The sequence below is a fragment of the Ambystoma mexicanum genome, chromosome 1p (genome assembly GCF_040938575.1).
Source record: "Ambystoma mexicanum isolate Mex_15411 chromosome 1p, UKY_AmexF1_1, whole genome shotgun sequence".
NCBI lineage: Eukaryota > Metazoa > Chordata > Amphibia > Caudata > Ambystomatidae > Ambystoma > Ambystoma mexicanum.
This window is the reverse complement of record NC_090921.1, coordinates 1,255,002,588-1,255,019,083: the sequence shown is the minus strand read 5'-3', so window position 1 is coordinate 1,255,019,083 and position 16,496 is coordinate 1,255,002,588.

Here is a 16,496-nt window from a genome sequence, read left to right as displayed (position 1 = left end):
GCCCAGTGCTGGTGTGTAGGGAATTATTATAAGCATATTCAGCTATCGATAATAGGTCGAACCAGCTTCCTTCAGCTTGGTGTAACATGCAACGCAGATACTGCTCGAGCGTCTAATTTGTCCTCTCAGTTTGACCATCCGTTTGGGGATGGTGACTGGTGGATAGCCGGATGTCGATCTGGGCCATAGAGCAGCATTTTCTCCAGAATTTAGATACAAATTGAGTACCTCTGTCTGAGACCAAAAGTGAAGGAAACCCATGGAGCCATACGATGCCTTCAAGAAATACCTTTGCCACAGTGGAAGCATTTGGGAGCCCCTTAAGAGGAACGAAATGTGCCATTTTTGAAAATAGGTCCACAACCACAAGCATAGTGTTAAACCCTTGACTGGGTGGTAAGTCAGTAATAAAATCGAGGGACAACGTGTGCCAGGGTGCTGGTGGGATTTCTAATGGTTGTAATAGCCCAGCCGGTTTCTGCTTGGATGACTTGTTTTGAACACACACTCCACAAGATAGGATGAATTGGATAATGTCTTTACGCCACGTGGGCCACCAATAATTTCGTTTTACTTTGGCTAGGGTTTTGGCGATTCCGGGGTGGCCCTCGATCAAGGAATCATGATAACCGGACATGACTTGTTCTCGTAGTTCTTGGTTTGGTAAGAATAAACGATTCCTGAAGCAGGGCAACTGATCTTTTATCATGTAATGTTCTCCTCGTGCACTCCACACTTGTAATTGTTCCGGACTCATCAGGTTTTGGATTTCTTCATGTAATTCTTTCTGAGTTATGGTTGCTGTGATTCCTAGGAGCTTGTCACTCGGGATGATTGCTACTGGGTCAGGGGTCTGATACCCTCGCTATTTCACCCCCCATACGGGAAAGGGCATCGGCCTTCCCGTTTTTCACCCCTGGTCGAAATGTAATCACGTAGTCATATTCAGCAAAAAAAAGAGCCCAATGTAGTTGTCATGAGGATTGGGGCTTTACCGTTTTTAGGTACTGGAGGTTCCGGTCGTCAGTTATTACGGTGATTGTGTGTCTGGCGCCCAAGAGGTCATGCCGCCATGCCTTAAAGGCTGACTTAATGGCCAGGAGTTCTTTGTCTGTGATAGCGTATTGAGTTCAGGGGGTGTCAATTTACGCGACCAGAAGGCAACAGGGTGTAACTGGCCCGTTTCGGGGTCCTTTTGTGAGAGGACGGCTCCCATAGCCATGCTTGAGGCGTCCGTTTTCCACCAGTATGGGAGATCAGGGCAAGGGTGGTGTAAGATTGGGGCAGATGTGAATCTTGCTTTGAGTTCCTGGAAAGCTTCCTCGGCTTCTGTTCTCCACTGTTGTTGCTTTTCCTTAGCAATGACGTGATGGGATGCATGATTTGTGAAAATCCTGGGATGAACCGGCGGTAGAAGTTTGCAAAACCCAGCATACTTTCAACCCCCTTGAATGAATTTGGGGATGGCCAGTTCAGGATAGCATCTACCTTCTGTACATCCATTCGGATTCCATTTGGGCTGAGAATAAAGCCCAGGAATTCCACCTCGGAGACGTGGGATGAGCACTTTTCGAGCTTGGCGTAGAGCTGGTGTTGACGGAGTTTCTCCAGTACGGATCGGACGTGTTTAACATGGTCCTGCTTTGATGCGGAATATACTAGAATATCATCGATGTACACTAGAGCACAGACATCAATCAATTCCCGTAGGACATCGTTCATGAATTATTGAAATGCTGCAAGTGCATTGCAAAGGCCAAAGGGCATTACTTGATATTCGTACAAGCCGTATTTGATGCAAAAGGCAGTTTTCCATTCGTCCCCCTGTTTTACGCGAACAAGGTGATATGCCCCCTCAGGTCTAGTTTTCTATAGATTTGGGAATCTTTGACTTGATTAAGCAATTCAGGGATCAGTGGCAGGGAGTAGCGTTTTTTTACGGTAATCTGGTTCAGTGCGCGATAGTCAATGCACATTCTCAAGTCCCCATCCTTTTTCGGTACGAAGAATAGAGGACTGGCTGCTGGAGACTTCGAGGGATGGATGAACCCGTTCTTCAGGTATTGGTGAAGATAGGCCTTCAGGTGCTGGTTTTCTGGTTCTGTGAGTGCGTAAATTCGCCCACAAGGGATTTGTGCACCGGGTATCAGGTCGATTTGGCAATCGTATGGTCTATACGGTGGCAGGGTAATAGCTTGTTCTTTCTGAAAGACATCTTGAAAGTACTGGTATTCACTTGGTAGGGTGCCGATTGCCACAGTCGCAAGCGTGGATGTTCTGGTGTCTATTGGTTGTTTCTCTTGGCGATAACATGTGTGGGTGCAAGTCTCGAGAAAGGCCAATTCTTTTGCTCGCCAATCGATTCGAGGATTGTGAGATACCAACCATGTCATTCCCAAAATCAACCGGAACTGTGGTGCCTTAATGAGGTCAAAAATGATAGATTCTTGGTGTCCACCCTGGCACAGAAGGGTTAAAGCTGCAGTGCATTGGGATACTGGACCAGAAGCTATTTCCGTGTCGTCCGTTGGTAACAGTGTCAGTGGTTGATTTAGGGCTAACGGAAGCCCCATCTTTGCCGCAAGATCCTGGTCGTTGTAATTCCCAATGGCTCCACTGTCAATGTACACTCTTACTGCGTGCATCCGAGATGGTTGTTGGTGATTGATTAAGCCACAGATAGTGCAAAATGGGAGGTCTGTAGTTCACTTTCTTCGCTCGACAAGTGGACCCCTACACTTGCCGGGCTGGGGAGTTTTCCAATTCCTTGATGGTATCTTCCTTGTCCGTGGCCCCTACCATCCTCCTCGGTGGCTTCACAGGGCACTCTTTAAGGAAAGGACCTGACCTTCCACAGTACAGACATAACTGCTGCTGTCTCCTTTTATCCCTTTCCGTTTTAGTCAAGGGGGATCTGACCCCTCCGATTTGCATTGGTTCTCCTGAACCTTCCGTTGTGTGGGCAATATTGTCCTTTGAACGCACATACATAGGGTGAGGGTCCGGTCTGGTTCGATCTGCTCTTTGGTCCTGCAACCTATGATCCAGTTGAACAACAAGGTCAATGAATTCTGAGCAGTCTTTCGGGGGGTTCACTACTTGTGCGAGAACATCCTTGAGCTCCCCCCGCAACCCCTGATGAAATAACGTGGTTCTCTTCTCCACTGGCCATTCTGCTTCAACTACGAGTCTATTGAACGTGGCTATGTATGTTAATAGGTATTGATTCCCTTGGCGTAGGGACAGAAGTTCGTTGTCTAATGCCTGCCCATGAGTACAACGGGCAAACAGCTTTTCCATCTCCTGCTGAAAGCCCCTGAAGTCATGCAGCAAAGGATTGTCTTGGGCCACAAAGGGTACAGACCAGTCCGCGGCGCTACCACTCAGGTAGGATAGCACAAAAGCGACCCGTGATTGGTCATTCGGAAAGGCCCCTGGTCTACAAAGGAAGTGCAGGCGGCACTGGTTCATGAACGTTGCAAACCTCTTGGGATCCCCCGTAAATCGTTCGGGCGGGGCCAAGGGAACTGCCCCAGGAAGGGTTATCTGAACAGGATTGGCTGATGGTGCTGGCATCGAGGGCACGCTTCCCGGCAATGGTGCATGCCCTGCTTGTGACTGGAGAAGTTGCCAGCTTAAATCATCAGTGCGTTCTTTGGCTACTATCAGCTCTCTCCTCAGGGTGTTGGTCTCCTGCCTGGCTGCATGTACTTCGGAACGTGTTGCCCCAACATGTGGGCTAACTGGTCAGTTTCTGATGTTTCCATGACGCCCAGGTGGATTTTGAGGTGAGGCTTTGCATTCTGTAATGCTCACCTGGTATCCACGGGGACGTCACTCAGCATGTTCTTCCCTTCTTCCCCGGGGTCCAACCCTTCCCTTTGATCCACAGCTCACCTTGTTTTCTTGGAAGGTGTGCTCTCCATCCTGCTTTCAGCGCAGGGGCGCGTTGATTGATGCGGGCTCGTTGGTGCCTAGTTACTTCACTGGCAAGAGTCTGACAGGTAAGTACAATGAGTCTTTTGAACAGTTCTCTAACTTTGTTCCTTTCCTTCCTTAGATGATGGCCAGCGTCCGGGGATGGCGACATGCTGCTGAGATGAGTAGCGCTGGAGGTGAGTGAGAGCGCGATGCGCGATGCGACCCTTTCGTATTTGTATTGAACAGAGTTCTTTTTCTGTGTCTTTTAGGTGCTCTGACGTTTTCAGCATGGATGCCGGTTATGAAGAAGAAATGCGGTGAGTAAGCACGGTATGCAGTGCCTCTAGATGTTTCCACGCTAACCTGGAGTGTCTTTTCCCTCTTGCAGATGGATGAGAAGTTCCGGAGACAGAGTTCCCCCAGAGCGGCTGGGATTCAGGTAAGGGTTTGAAGCTCGTACAGTCTTTAAAAATAAGCAAAGATTTGCTGAATGCTTACTAATGCCTTTTTTCTGTTCTTTTCCCTTTTCCTCAGGAAGCGGCGTGCCGGGATGGGAATGACACCTCCAAAGATGCCAGCAGAACAGAAGGAGCAATGAATGATGGGCAGAAGCGCTGCAAGGTAAGGCTGTTCCTAACGGTGTTCTTGTTCTTGCAGGAGCTGAGCGCAGAAGAAAGATGCAGGCCTACTGGAGACCGATCCGAACACGGTGAGTGTCACGCTGCAGGTGCAGAAAACTCAAAGCATATTTCTCAGCCTGGGCGTGGCTTAAATAGTCGCTGGGTATCCCAGGTGTCTCTGAGCTGAACCACACCCAAAAGACTAGACTGCACATGCAGTTCTGGGAACCAAAATATGTGGGGGCATCCATCTGGTCCCCATCAATGCACTACAAGTACAATCCCCAAAGTTATCCTATGGGAGTGAGTGAGTCTGGTGCCACAAGCGCCAAGTCTGACTCCAAGTGGGTCTTTGGAGGGATGGAGAGGCCCTTGAGGGCCATGTAGGTGATCGTGGCCTGGCTCCAGCCTGACATCTTGGAGGGCTGGGGACATGAGGGGCAGGAATCATGACAGCGCCTGATCTTCCCACAGTGCAAGTTATATGCAGCCTTACGGGCCTCTTGTGGGTTCCTATGAATGGAACATTTTTTCAATATGGCTGCCTTATAGGGGAACCATGTATGATGCTCCTGGTCCTCCAGTCCCACAAAGAAACTGGAGTAGTCAGGTGAGAAAGTCCATTTTGCAAATGCTATACAATTCCCATCATTCCTGATCTGGAATAATGCCATCATCTGCTCATAACATTCCAGGTGTTCACATACCGAATACTTGGCATTCTTGAGGTGTAGGGTCAGGAAGCTCTTTATGGCCTTGATTTGTCGTACTGGATCTTTTACAAAAACCTTTCTTTGTTTCCCTGTATTTTTCTTCTTCTGCACCAGAGTCCATTCACCTTCTGACTCAGAACTGCTACTGGCACTCCCTTCTCTGTCTTCTAGGTGCTCCATATCTCTATGAGACTGGGAATATCTCCAAGAATCATGGGATCTGGACTCCTCTGGCTTGGACCAAAGTGAACTCTCAGAGTCACTCTCCCTGGAGTTCCTTTCAGACCCAGTATTGAACCCTTGTTTCCTCATCCCCCCTACCAGGGAGTCATGGGAATTTCCCCCCTTCCTCTGAATATACAGAGGTTTTTAGAATGCCCTGCCTAGGCTGAGGATCTGGCTTTTCTCCTTCAACAAAGCGGGCAAGGTGGTCTCTTTGTAATCGCATTTTGAGCCAATCTAACTCCCTGACTTTCTCCTCATAAGAGTTGTCATGGTCTGAAGTATGTACAGTAGTATTCCTTAATTCCCAGACACACTGGTCTGGCCACTTTTCCTTCTTTGTGGTAGAGTTGAATACTCACCAATATCAGGCAGGTAGTGGCCTTCTTGATCAGTTGGGCCTGGGTAAGCCTGACTGCCTCATGTCACCCTGTTCTTGATAAGTGGCATGCATGAGGTTGTTTCCCATTTGTTCATAAGAGGTTGTAAATAACTAGCATGAGACCTCTGTTGGGAAGGGTGCTGCCCCTTGATCAGTGGGCCTTGTCCCATATCCTGATTGGTCAGGGTGCCTCAAGTCCTGTTTATAATTTCCTTTGTGAGGCTCCCACACATGTGTCTCTCTTTATTTATTTGCTGTTGGTAGTCGGAGAGCAGGCTTTTTAATTCTGACACTAAGGCCTGATTAATTTCATGCACTCTGAGCTACCAACCGATCCTTTGTTTGCTGTACCTCTACTGAAGTGATTCATTCTCCCTCTGTGAGCCTTGTATACTACATGTATATTCAAGGCGATTTTCCTTCAGGAGAATAATCTGTTTCTCTTCTTCATCCCTACATTTTGCTGTCTCTAATAGTTCAGCTTCTATTTGCCTCACTCGCTAAACAAGCTCATTCGTTTCTTCTCTAATTCTGGTCAGTTCCTGAGAACCTGACTGTTCCTTTTCTCACTCCATTTCCAACTGATTTATCCTCAGTAATAGGACACTGTTATCCTGATTCACGAGGTCTTTTTCCTGAGCCACCGGCATCCTCTGTTGTTTCAGAGTACTTACCTGCTGATGTATCTGATCAAAGTCATTTTGGGAATCAACCCCTTTGATCATTAACTGACTTTTCATTTTTCAACTGCTTTATTTGCAATTAAAAGACCATAATGTCATCCAAACTGACTCTATTATGAGCAGGCTGGTCATTTAGATTTTCTACACACTCTATATGTGCATTTTTCAGTGCAGAAAACTTTGTTTCACACTCTGCACTCTCTTGCTGCAGTGTTTTCAGCTCATCTTTGAGTTGTTGAACAAGATCCTGGGCCTGTGACAGGTCATCAGCCTGATTCATCCAACTAGCCTCACTATTTTGCCAACTATCTTCCACTAAAAGCAAATGAAAATATAACTGAGCAGTTAGCTGAGCCATTTGTATCTGTTCATCTCGAGCTGTTGTGATCATATAAAAGCCTCAAGTGCTTTGTGCAATATTACACCTTCAAGCCAAATATCACTGCTTACTGAGGTAACCTCCCACACAATTCTGGTTTGCCAGGTTCCTGCACCATCCTCAATCCATTGTCCTTTAATAAATAATTTAGCCAGGAGATGCTGCCTTGCTTCACAAATTTGTAGAATAGTCATTTTCACAATTGGCTTTTTGCACCATAGTAAAACTGTCTTTATGCAGGGGCAAAATCACCCTGTTGCTGCTTGATTTCCTCACACAAATAAATTATTACACAATCTTAATTTTTCACCTATACATCTCCCTGGAATTCAGGGGTCAAGTTCTCGCAGCACTTTAACAAAACAAAGATAACTTTTCCTCCACCTTAATACAATTGCTTCAAAATGAATAGACTGTCACAATGTGCTTGTCGTGGGTCAGAAATACACAGCTAAATCCTGGCACGAGCCCCCAATGTGTAACCATTCATTGAGAAGCCAGCCTCAACACAGGGATTTCCTTCCTTCCCCACTGTTTAAAGGATTATTTTCTATCGCTCTGTCTCAGACATATATCATGCCCCTTGGATACCTCTCCCCTGAGCAAAAAATGAGCCAAGAACCAGGCCAGTGTATAGGAAGTATATTGGTATTTATTTTAATTAAAAGTAATTGAAATTAGCACTCAAATGGCAAGCACCACCTTATCCGTGGCAATCGACTTCCCTTCACATAAATACATTACAAACGTGAATTGAAAAGAACACAATCGCACAATCACAATTCTTCACTTGCTACAAATTTCACTTCAGAAAATAATTACACTGATCAATAATGATAGCAACTATCATGTGGTGTTGTGTGGTTTTGATTTTGCTACAAGCTTAAAAGGCTAACAGTAGGACTTCAAGATTGGTACAAATACTTATGGCAATTATGATTTTGCCCACACTTTTGGTTTAAAATAAACACAGGGTGATTTAGCAGTTTGTATTTCAGACCCATGCCCCCTACTTTGGTCTGTGTTGGGGAAGTCTGACAGAAAAATAGGAATGATTTGAGGAATTTGGGATTTCAGACCTCCCTCCACTTAAAGGCCTGTGTTAGGGAAGTCGGACAGAAAGATTGGACTGATTTAAGAACAACGACACCCTTCTTCCTTAAAGAAGTCAGGATCATCAGGACAAAAAGGATTACCCAATAAAATGATACGCTATAGATTTCAGGGCACACTGGGAAGTGAGCTTTGTTGATTTCGGATTTTAACAAAATTGAATGCCTAGTGTTCTGCCAAATGGGGAATTAATTAAATTAATATTTTTAGTTAAATAGGCTAAGGATATACACGGTTTTGACCCCACCTGCCCAGTATAAAGGGAAAGTATTCAAGGCAAGCAGACTCCCCCACCTTTTGGTTTCCCAGGGCTCAGTTCTACTTACATAGAAAATCTTTGTTTATGGTTCAGGAAAGCCATCTGCTTCTCAGGACACTCTGTAAAGATAGGCCAGGGGTCTGGTCACTCCACTCTCAAAGATGGCCTCCTGCGCTCCACCATATGACCCAGTTAGCTTTGAGGCCTTCCTAGAAGTAGACCGCTGCACCGAGATACACTCTCAGGAATCTCCTCTGGTGTTTCCTTACAGCTGTCATATGGTAAGTTTCAGCAGCCTTCCTGATGGCCTGTCTGTTGTCTGTCTGTGTTCCTGTGTTCCATTGTGTGTCGCCTCCTCCTAGTGCAGTCCCCCTTATATAGCAGTGATGACACCACCAGTTTACAATCTTGGGGAAGTACCCTGCAATAATGCCTGCAACTAGGATTGGACAGTTATCCTTTTCTCTCCTTCCTAACCCAGGCTCCAAGTCCGGATTGGATTAGGAATCTGGAGCAACATATGTCAATTCCCATTTGTAATTGCCATTTGTTCCCCTTTCACCTTATTGGCAAAACCAGTTATGTATCACAACTTCATAATTTTCCTAGCAACTGCCATAATAAACATATTTTCTGATTCAGCTAATCATGGAGAATTAGATAAGCCAACCACCAAGACAGTGCCATGTAGCACAGCCATGTGGCATGTTTCTGCCATTTCCATAAAAAGCATAACAGTTATGAATATGTAAGTTATTACCCATATCCCTAATTTTATTCTTCACCCGCTCAACAACTCTCACATTTGGAACATGTTCAGATCTGCCAGAAAAACATCTTAGATAGCCATTACAGTTTCATGAGTCGCAGGTGGATGAATTTTATATCTCCAAAATCACCTGGAAATTACCTAACAAATGGTGCATAGATGAAATCAATCTGCCTTATGGTTGCTGAGAGAAAAAGGCCTAAATGATAATAGTCCTCTTAAATTAATTGTGAATCTTCTTTTGGGACAAATGGCCCTCCTATCTTCCAGCCATTTGTTTTCACTGAGTCAGCCTGTACCCAGAACTTTTTTTATCCTTCTTGTTTTGTTTTCAAAGCTTGCCCTTAGAAGTTGTCGCCGCTATTTTCACACATATTAGTCATGCTCCAGCCAAGGGGAACTTCTCTTGCAATCAATGCCTTCAGAGCCAGCAGGTCTGGAGAACACTGAATTTCAACACCTTTAGCAGGACACTTTATTCAAGGTTATTAATTAGATGGGAGATGTGACATTCAGACTGGGAGTGGGATATTTCCTTGTGAAGTCTCCCAAAGCCATCAAAAGGGTTTCTCTCGGGCTGACATTTTCTTTATGAACACAAAGTGGCTTTTGAAATGTAACTGGAGTTTTGTATGCGAAACCTAATATACATCGTTTTTTTTTTAACCCGCACAGCATGTCTTTTCCCTGAAATTCTTTTGTTAGCAGTGACACATTTCACATTTGGACTGATTTCATTTGCACACATCCGTGCAGGCCATTTTCGTTTCAGTGTTTAAAAATACTGTTTTCCATGTGAAAGGGATTTTCGAGTCTTCCTTCTTTTGAAAAGACATTAGTCCTGGTTACGAGAGACTTACCCAGAGTCTTTAGCTCACTATCTTTCACAAAGAAGAAATATCCCAAACATATCAGTCTTTGTCCTGCCCTGGGGCAGTCCAGCACCGAAATGCTAGGCAATTCTCCTCTGAACAAGAGTACCAACAGAAACCCCAGACATGTGTTTCGGTCTGGTTGGACCTCATCAGTAGGGTGGATCTGTGTCTCTTTAAGAATAGCGAGCAAGGGGTCCACGTCTGGATACCCCTAGTAACTTAGGGTGAGACCCAAAGTTACTTAAATATGCAAATTAACAAGGGGGGTCCTGGGAGTCCCTCTGCCAGACATTAGTCCTGGTTACGAGAGACTTACCCAGAGTCTTTAGCTCACTATCTTTCACAGAGAAGAAATATCCCAAACATATCAGTCTTTGTCCTGCCCTGGGGCAGTCCAGCACCGAAATGCTAGGCAATTCTCCTCTGAACAAGAGTACCAACAGAAACCCCAAACACGTGTTTCGGTCTGGTTGGACCTCATCAGAAGGGTGGATCTGTGCCTCTCTAAGAATAGCGAGCAAGGGGTCCACGTCTGGATTCCCCTAGTAACTTAGGGTGAGACCCAAAGTTACTTAAATGTGCAAATTCACAAGGGGGTCCTGGGATGTCTGGCAGAGGGACTCCCAGGACCCCCCTTGTTAATTTGAGTTTTTTAAATCCTGCTGTTCATGTGACAGGGATTTCTGTTTGGGGCCTTTGAATGCACCCTTTAAATGCACCCCACATAATTGTCATTGAGACATTTCTGCACATTTCCATTCAGGTCCTGATAACCAAGTCCCTTACAATCATGACAATCCCATTCCAATCACTTACTTACCCCAGCAGCCATCACACCTTTAACAGACACCTCCTCTCAAAGTCATATTTTTCCCATCTCTGTTACACCTTTTCACAGCTCATCTGCTAATTGACAATCCGTATGCATGTCCTGCCTTTGTAGGTAAGCTGAGTTCTCTTGGTCTTTAGCTGCATAAAGAAAAGGTCACAGCCATCAGAGACACAATTTCGGGGTATGTTTGCACTGCATTTTCATCATATTGCTGGAGAAAAAGGGAAAATAACATTCTGCTAGCTTTCATAATTAGAAGGGGGCATCAGTAAAAGCATGTATTAGCTGTTGTGCCATACTTACATTTCCAACAATGCCAAGTTCTTCGTTGTCCTGGGTCTCCACCGCTGTAGGAGCACACCCCTCAATTTATTGCATGCACATTTCTTCTTGCCCCCTCCCCATAACCTTGTAGGGGGGCACCGTCGTTCTCGTCCTCTTTCATAGCATCCATTTATAATGGGGCGTTGGGTGTCTTCTGCAGAATCGCTCACTCCACAGTGTTGATAAATGTCTCCGTTTCCTGGCAAAAGACATCTTTGTCCCATAGCATTGTTTGCAGGTAATTGGAGCTGTCGACGGTTGGCATTGTTTAAGAACATTGATTGTCCCACAGTAAACATCCTCACACATCGCTAGTGAGCTTTGGGTTTAACAGTTAACATTCACCACCATTTCCTGTGGGGTCTCTTGGTTCCATTACACGTTGTTTGACGTTCATTCGCGGAAATGTTGCGTCAGTTTAGAGATAAATATAAATGTTAATTACACATGTAAACCAGGCGTGTTCCTTTAATATGCAACACAGACAAAACCTCTTGCCCGGCCTGCACCACCATGACCTACGGGTGGGGGCGTTGCAACATCCAGCCTCAGAAAGAAATAATTTCTGAAGTGCGCCGTGCACCACGCCTAGGACGCATGAGCCACTCTGGACTGCAATCGACACCCTACCTCACGTGCTGCCCGGGGCAAGGCCTGCATTGCTTGCAGCCATGGGAATGGATGCACCAATTGCACTTCAAAGCGCTTTTGGCAAAAGTAGTATTTTGGCTGGCTGTCTAATTCTTTCACTGCATCTCAACTCTGAAATGATAAATAAATAATAATTGAAAACACAGACGATGAACACTATCGCCACCCTCAACCTTTACTCCAAAGACAGCCACTGCCACACAATCTTAATCTTAACCATGCATCTTTACCTCTGACTACATCATTCAGAACTAAGAACTGTAATGTCAAGCCCCACGCCCTCCACAACAACCTCTGAATGACATACTCACATCTGCAAGCTGCTACTAGTAGAAATTCAACTGCTCAGTGAAGTATTGCAGGCAGATGGAAACTAAAACCAACAGCAAATGTACCTTACTTCGTTTAGATAATGCATCCCATCACTGTGAAGTCATTTCTCCATCCCAAGGTGTCAAAGGACCAGTGCAAAGCCAAAAGTAAAAACACATCCTGCAGGGTTTCCTTGCTTTCTGTATACTTTGTGATGGGGTAAAAGAACACACGTTTGCGTGGGACCGGAAACGAAGCTGCCACACACGAAAAACAGGTGCAGCAAAAAGCCAACTTTGCACGTCTGGGCTGCCAGGCGGACTGAATCTCGAAATCAAGGTTTTGATGGTTTACCTTTTAACTTGTAAGATCTGAAAACAAAGCACTAGATTCACTCAGCTGGATTTACACTGTCATGGCCATTGCTACACAAGGGAATAAAGATAAAAGGTTCCATTTTAAACAGGACGGCTTCCATGATCCAGGTCCTTTACCCTCAATCTGTACACCCCACTTAGAAATAACAGTGATCGTGACAAAGTAATTAGTTTCATTCCCCAGTCCCTTCTCCCTCTGCTTGCCCTCCTTCTCCTGAGAGGTCTGTCTCTCCCTCCCCCCAAGCAGTGCCGGAATAATCACTTGTGTCATAGAGGAGAACAGTTAGGGGAATCACCACACAGTCTACGGTGCAGCCACTTGAGAAGAAAGCGAAAAGTAATCAGGGACCCGTCAGCACTCTGCGATAGTCTAGTCTCGCGCAGAAAACATTGTGAGTTCCTGTTTCTGTGGGAAGGCGTCCTCCGCCCCCACCGAATCTTCGTCCTGGATGCAATCACTAGTTTACTGATTATAATAAGCACAGAAATGATGTATATTTTCTGGAAACAAAAGCTCACATTTATTGGCGTCAAGCAAACAAATTAGGGGTGGTTTCAGCCACTTAAAAGCAATGTCCTACAGCATTTTGATAACCTGGGCATTTGTCCATTAGTTAGGCCAGTGGATCACCCATTTCTCATTCTTGCCAGCCCCTTTCCTTTCCCCTATAGTAAGGTGCTGAATGAGACATTCTCTTTTGGTTTGGCGTAACAAGGCCGCAGATTTATTTTCACATATATACAACCACAGCAAACAGATCTTGAAAATAGTTCCAAAGATGTAGCGACTGCTCCTTGTCCTGCTTCCCCCTTTTTATCCATGTCCATTGCAGGCCCAACTCCCCCAAGACCTTCGAGTCTGAGAACCGCCTGCCCCTGCAGGTATTTGCGGACTGGGGGAGCGCCGTTTGTTGGAGGGAAGCTGAGCCCCAATTGCTACCGCCAGACACCCCCGCCGTTTAGGCTCCCAGGAGGCGCTGTCCAGACTGGGCGAAGCCCCTTCCGGTTTCGCAATGGCTCATTCGGAGTCTTTCTCTTCTCATTGGTCGCCACAACCCTGCACTGTCGTCCTGCGACAACGACGTCCAGGCTCTGCCGTAGCTGTAGGGTGGGTGGGTGGGAAAACGAAATCCTCTCCTGGTTGACGGGCGCCCGGCTGCTGGAAGAGCTGCAAGTGCTCCTGTGCCGGGCGCCCGCTGCATATGAAGCCCTTGCTCCTCCCCTTTCCATTGTTGCCCTTCGCGGGCTTACTGCTGAGTTTGGCGCTCTTTTGCACTCTTGCCGCCCTCTCCCCTGCCCCCGAGGGGGGGATGGGGGGCGAGAGAGCGGAAGGAGGAAGGCCCCTGCCCCGGTTATCGGGGTGCCTCCTCCATTTTCTTTTAGTATTTCCGTCGTCACCTTCATAACCTGGGCATTTGTCCATTAGTTAGGCCAGTGGATCACCCATTTCTCATTCTTGCCAGCCCCTTTCCTTTCCCCTATAGTAAGGTGCTGAATGAGACATTCTCTTTTGGTTTGGCGTAACAAGGCCGCAGATTTATTTTCACATATATACAACCACAGCAAACAGATCTTGAAAATAGTTCCAAAGATGTAGCGACTGCTCCTTGTCCTGCTTCCCCCTTTTTATCCATGTCCATTGCAGGCCCAACTCCCCCAAGACCTTCGAGTCTGAGAACCGCCTGCCCCTGCAGGTATTTGCGGACTGGGGGAGCGCCGTTTGTTGGAGGGAAGCTGAGCCCCAATTGCTACCGCCAGACACCCCCGCCGTTTAGGCTCCCAGGATGCGCTGTCCATACTGGGCGAAGCCCCTTCCGGTTTCGCAATGGCTCATTCAGAGTCTTTCTCTTCTCATTGGTCGCCACAACACCGCCACGCCAAAGGTGGGTTACCGCCCACCGTGGCTCCCCCCTTTTCCCATTTTGTAGTTCTAACAGTTCTGAGTACCCCTTGCTGCCCAGTGCAACTCCGTCTATCCTCCTTTGACCAAGGATTTCACCTTTGCCGGTTGTGCCTGTTCTAGGGGTACTTCAGTCCCCTCCCTCTTTCCGTCATACCTTGACCTGCTCTTGCACACCGGCTCCCGGTTCGACCACCGCTTTGAGGCCAACTGCCTCCCCTTTCTTCCAACCCTCCCTTGGTAGCCCCAACTCTCTCAACCCTCCCCCTGCAGGTGTTTCTGGGCTGAGAGAGCGCCATTTGCTCGAAGGAGCGGAGCCCTTGTTGTCACCACCAGACGCCTCTGCCGTTTTTGGCTCCCAAGGGGCGCTGGCCCGACACCGTTTCTTGCCTAGTCCAACCATCTCCTTCGTAGACACCGCTCTCTCAACCCTCCATGCCTGATGCCCACCTGCCCCTGCAGGTGTTTTGGACTGAGAGAGCGCAATTTGCTCAAGGAAGCTGAGCCCTCGCTGTCCCCCCCAGACGCCCCTGCCGTTTTTAGGCTCCCAAGAGGCGCCGCTCCGACTCCGTTCCTTGCCCAACCGTCTCTTTCGGAGACACAATTCTCGGAACCCTCCGTGCCTGATACCACCTTGCCCCTGCAAGTGTTTTTGGGCTGGGAGAGGGCCATTTGTTCGAGGAAGCGGAGCCCTCGTTGCCACCACCAGACGCCCCTGCTGTTTCAGGCTCCCAAGGGGTGCTGGTCCGACTCTGTTCCTTGCCTTGTCCAACCATCTCCTTCGTAGACACGACTCTCTCAACCCTCCGTGCCTGATACCCCCTGCCGTTGCAGGTGTTTTTTGGGCTGAGACAACGCCATTTGTTCGAGGCAGCGGAGCCAACGTTGCCACACCAGACACCCCTGCCTGTATTTGAACAGAAAACAATTTGTTATCCCCGCAATGCAGACCTGAGGCATACTGTGGATACCTTTTTTTTTTTTTTTTTTTTTTTTTTTTTTTTTGGACTTGTAGGCTGTGTCCCAGAAGCCGTGCCTTGTGGATAAGTACCTTCCCCCCTACACAAATTCGTTTGTCAGCTGAGTGAATAATTAACCACCCTGCCTTTTCCGGGAAGTCTTGGTCGGTGCCATCGCTACCTGTCCGTATGGATCATCTCCCCCAAGTAATGCCTCCTGGAAAACCCTTTCTAATGGCTCCTGCAAACCAACCAGCATATTATCCATCGACATTCCTCGTAACTACTAGGTACTCCCATATCTAAACAACTTCAGGCCATGCTACCGCCTTCTTCTGAATTGCATTCTGGTATTTCTAGTCTCGTTATCCAGAAGTAGGGCTTATTTGTATCCATACAACCTATACTATTAGCCATCATTAAATTATCCACCACAATGTTTCCGCTAATCTTTCCGTAATTGTGCCTCTTTAAAAGCAAGTTAAGTCCTGTGGCACGCTATCCTGTCCTAAGACGTAGAAACCCACTTTTAGAAACCATTACTCGGTCCAGATGCATCCTAACCTTTCTCTTGGATGTTGCATAAAAGTCCAAGCACGCGAGTTCCGCACGTTGCTGTGTTCTGGCAAATGTACTTAACTATTCACCTCCCGCGGGAAGGACCGGCGACTCACTACGCACAGCAGTGCCCCCCCCACGCAACACTACCCGGGGCTGTCCCCCCCAAATGCCTTGGACACATGCCCCCCTGCCCCAAGGCAGGGCGCTCAACCCAGGAGCTATGCACGTACCCATCTCTCAAACCCAGCAGTTTTGGGCTGTGTATAAGCCTAAGGGATATGCCTGGCACAATTCCATGGCCCTGCACCCATCTTGCACCAGCTACCAACGGTGGCTAGTGAATACCCCCGAATAACAATATTACATGGCCATGCCCTTACCCTGTTACCATCCGTGTCCAGTACTACCACAGGAAACCATATCCCATGGCCATGTACTTACACCATATTTGCACCTACTAACATCAATGGTCAGAAAATCCCTATTCGTAGAAAGTATTCCCTTTTATTCGTGTGGACGTTACTGGAAACCAACTCTGATTACCTTTGTTTTTTGGAAAACCAATCCCCTGCTTGTATAATGAAAGAAAATGTCTTCACTGAAAGCCGCCATTTTTCCATTTCCAAACCCTTGAGCACCTTAAC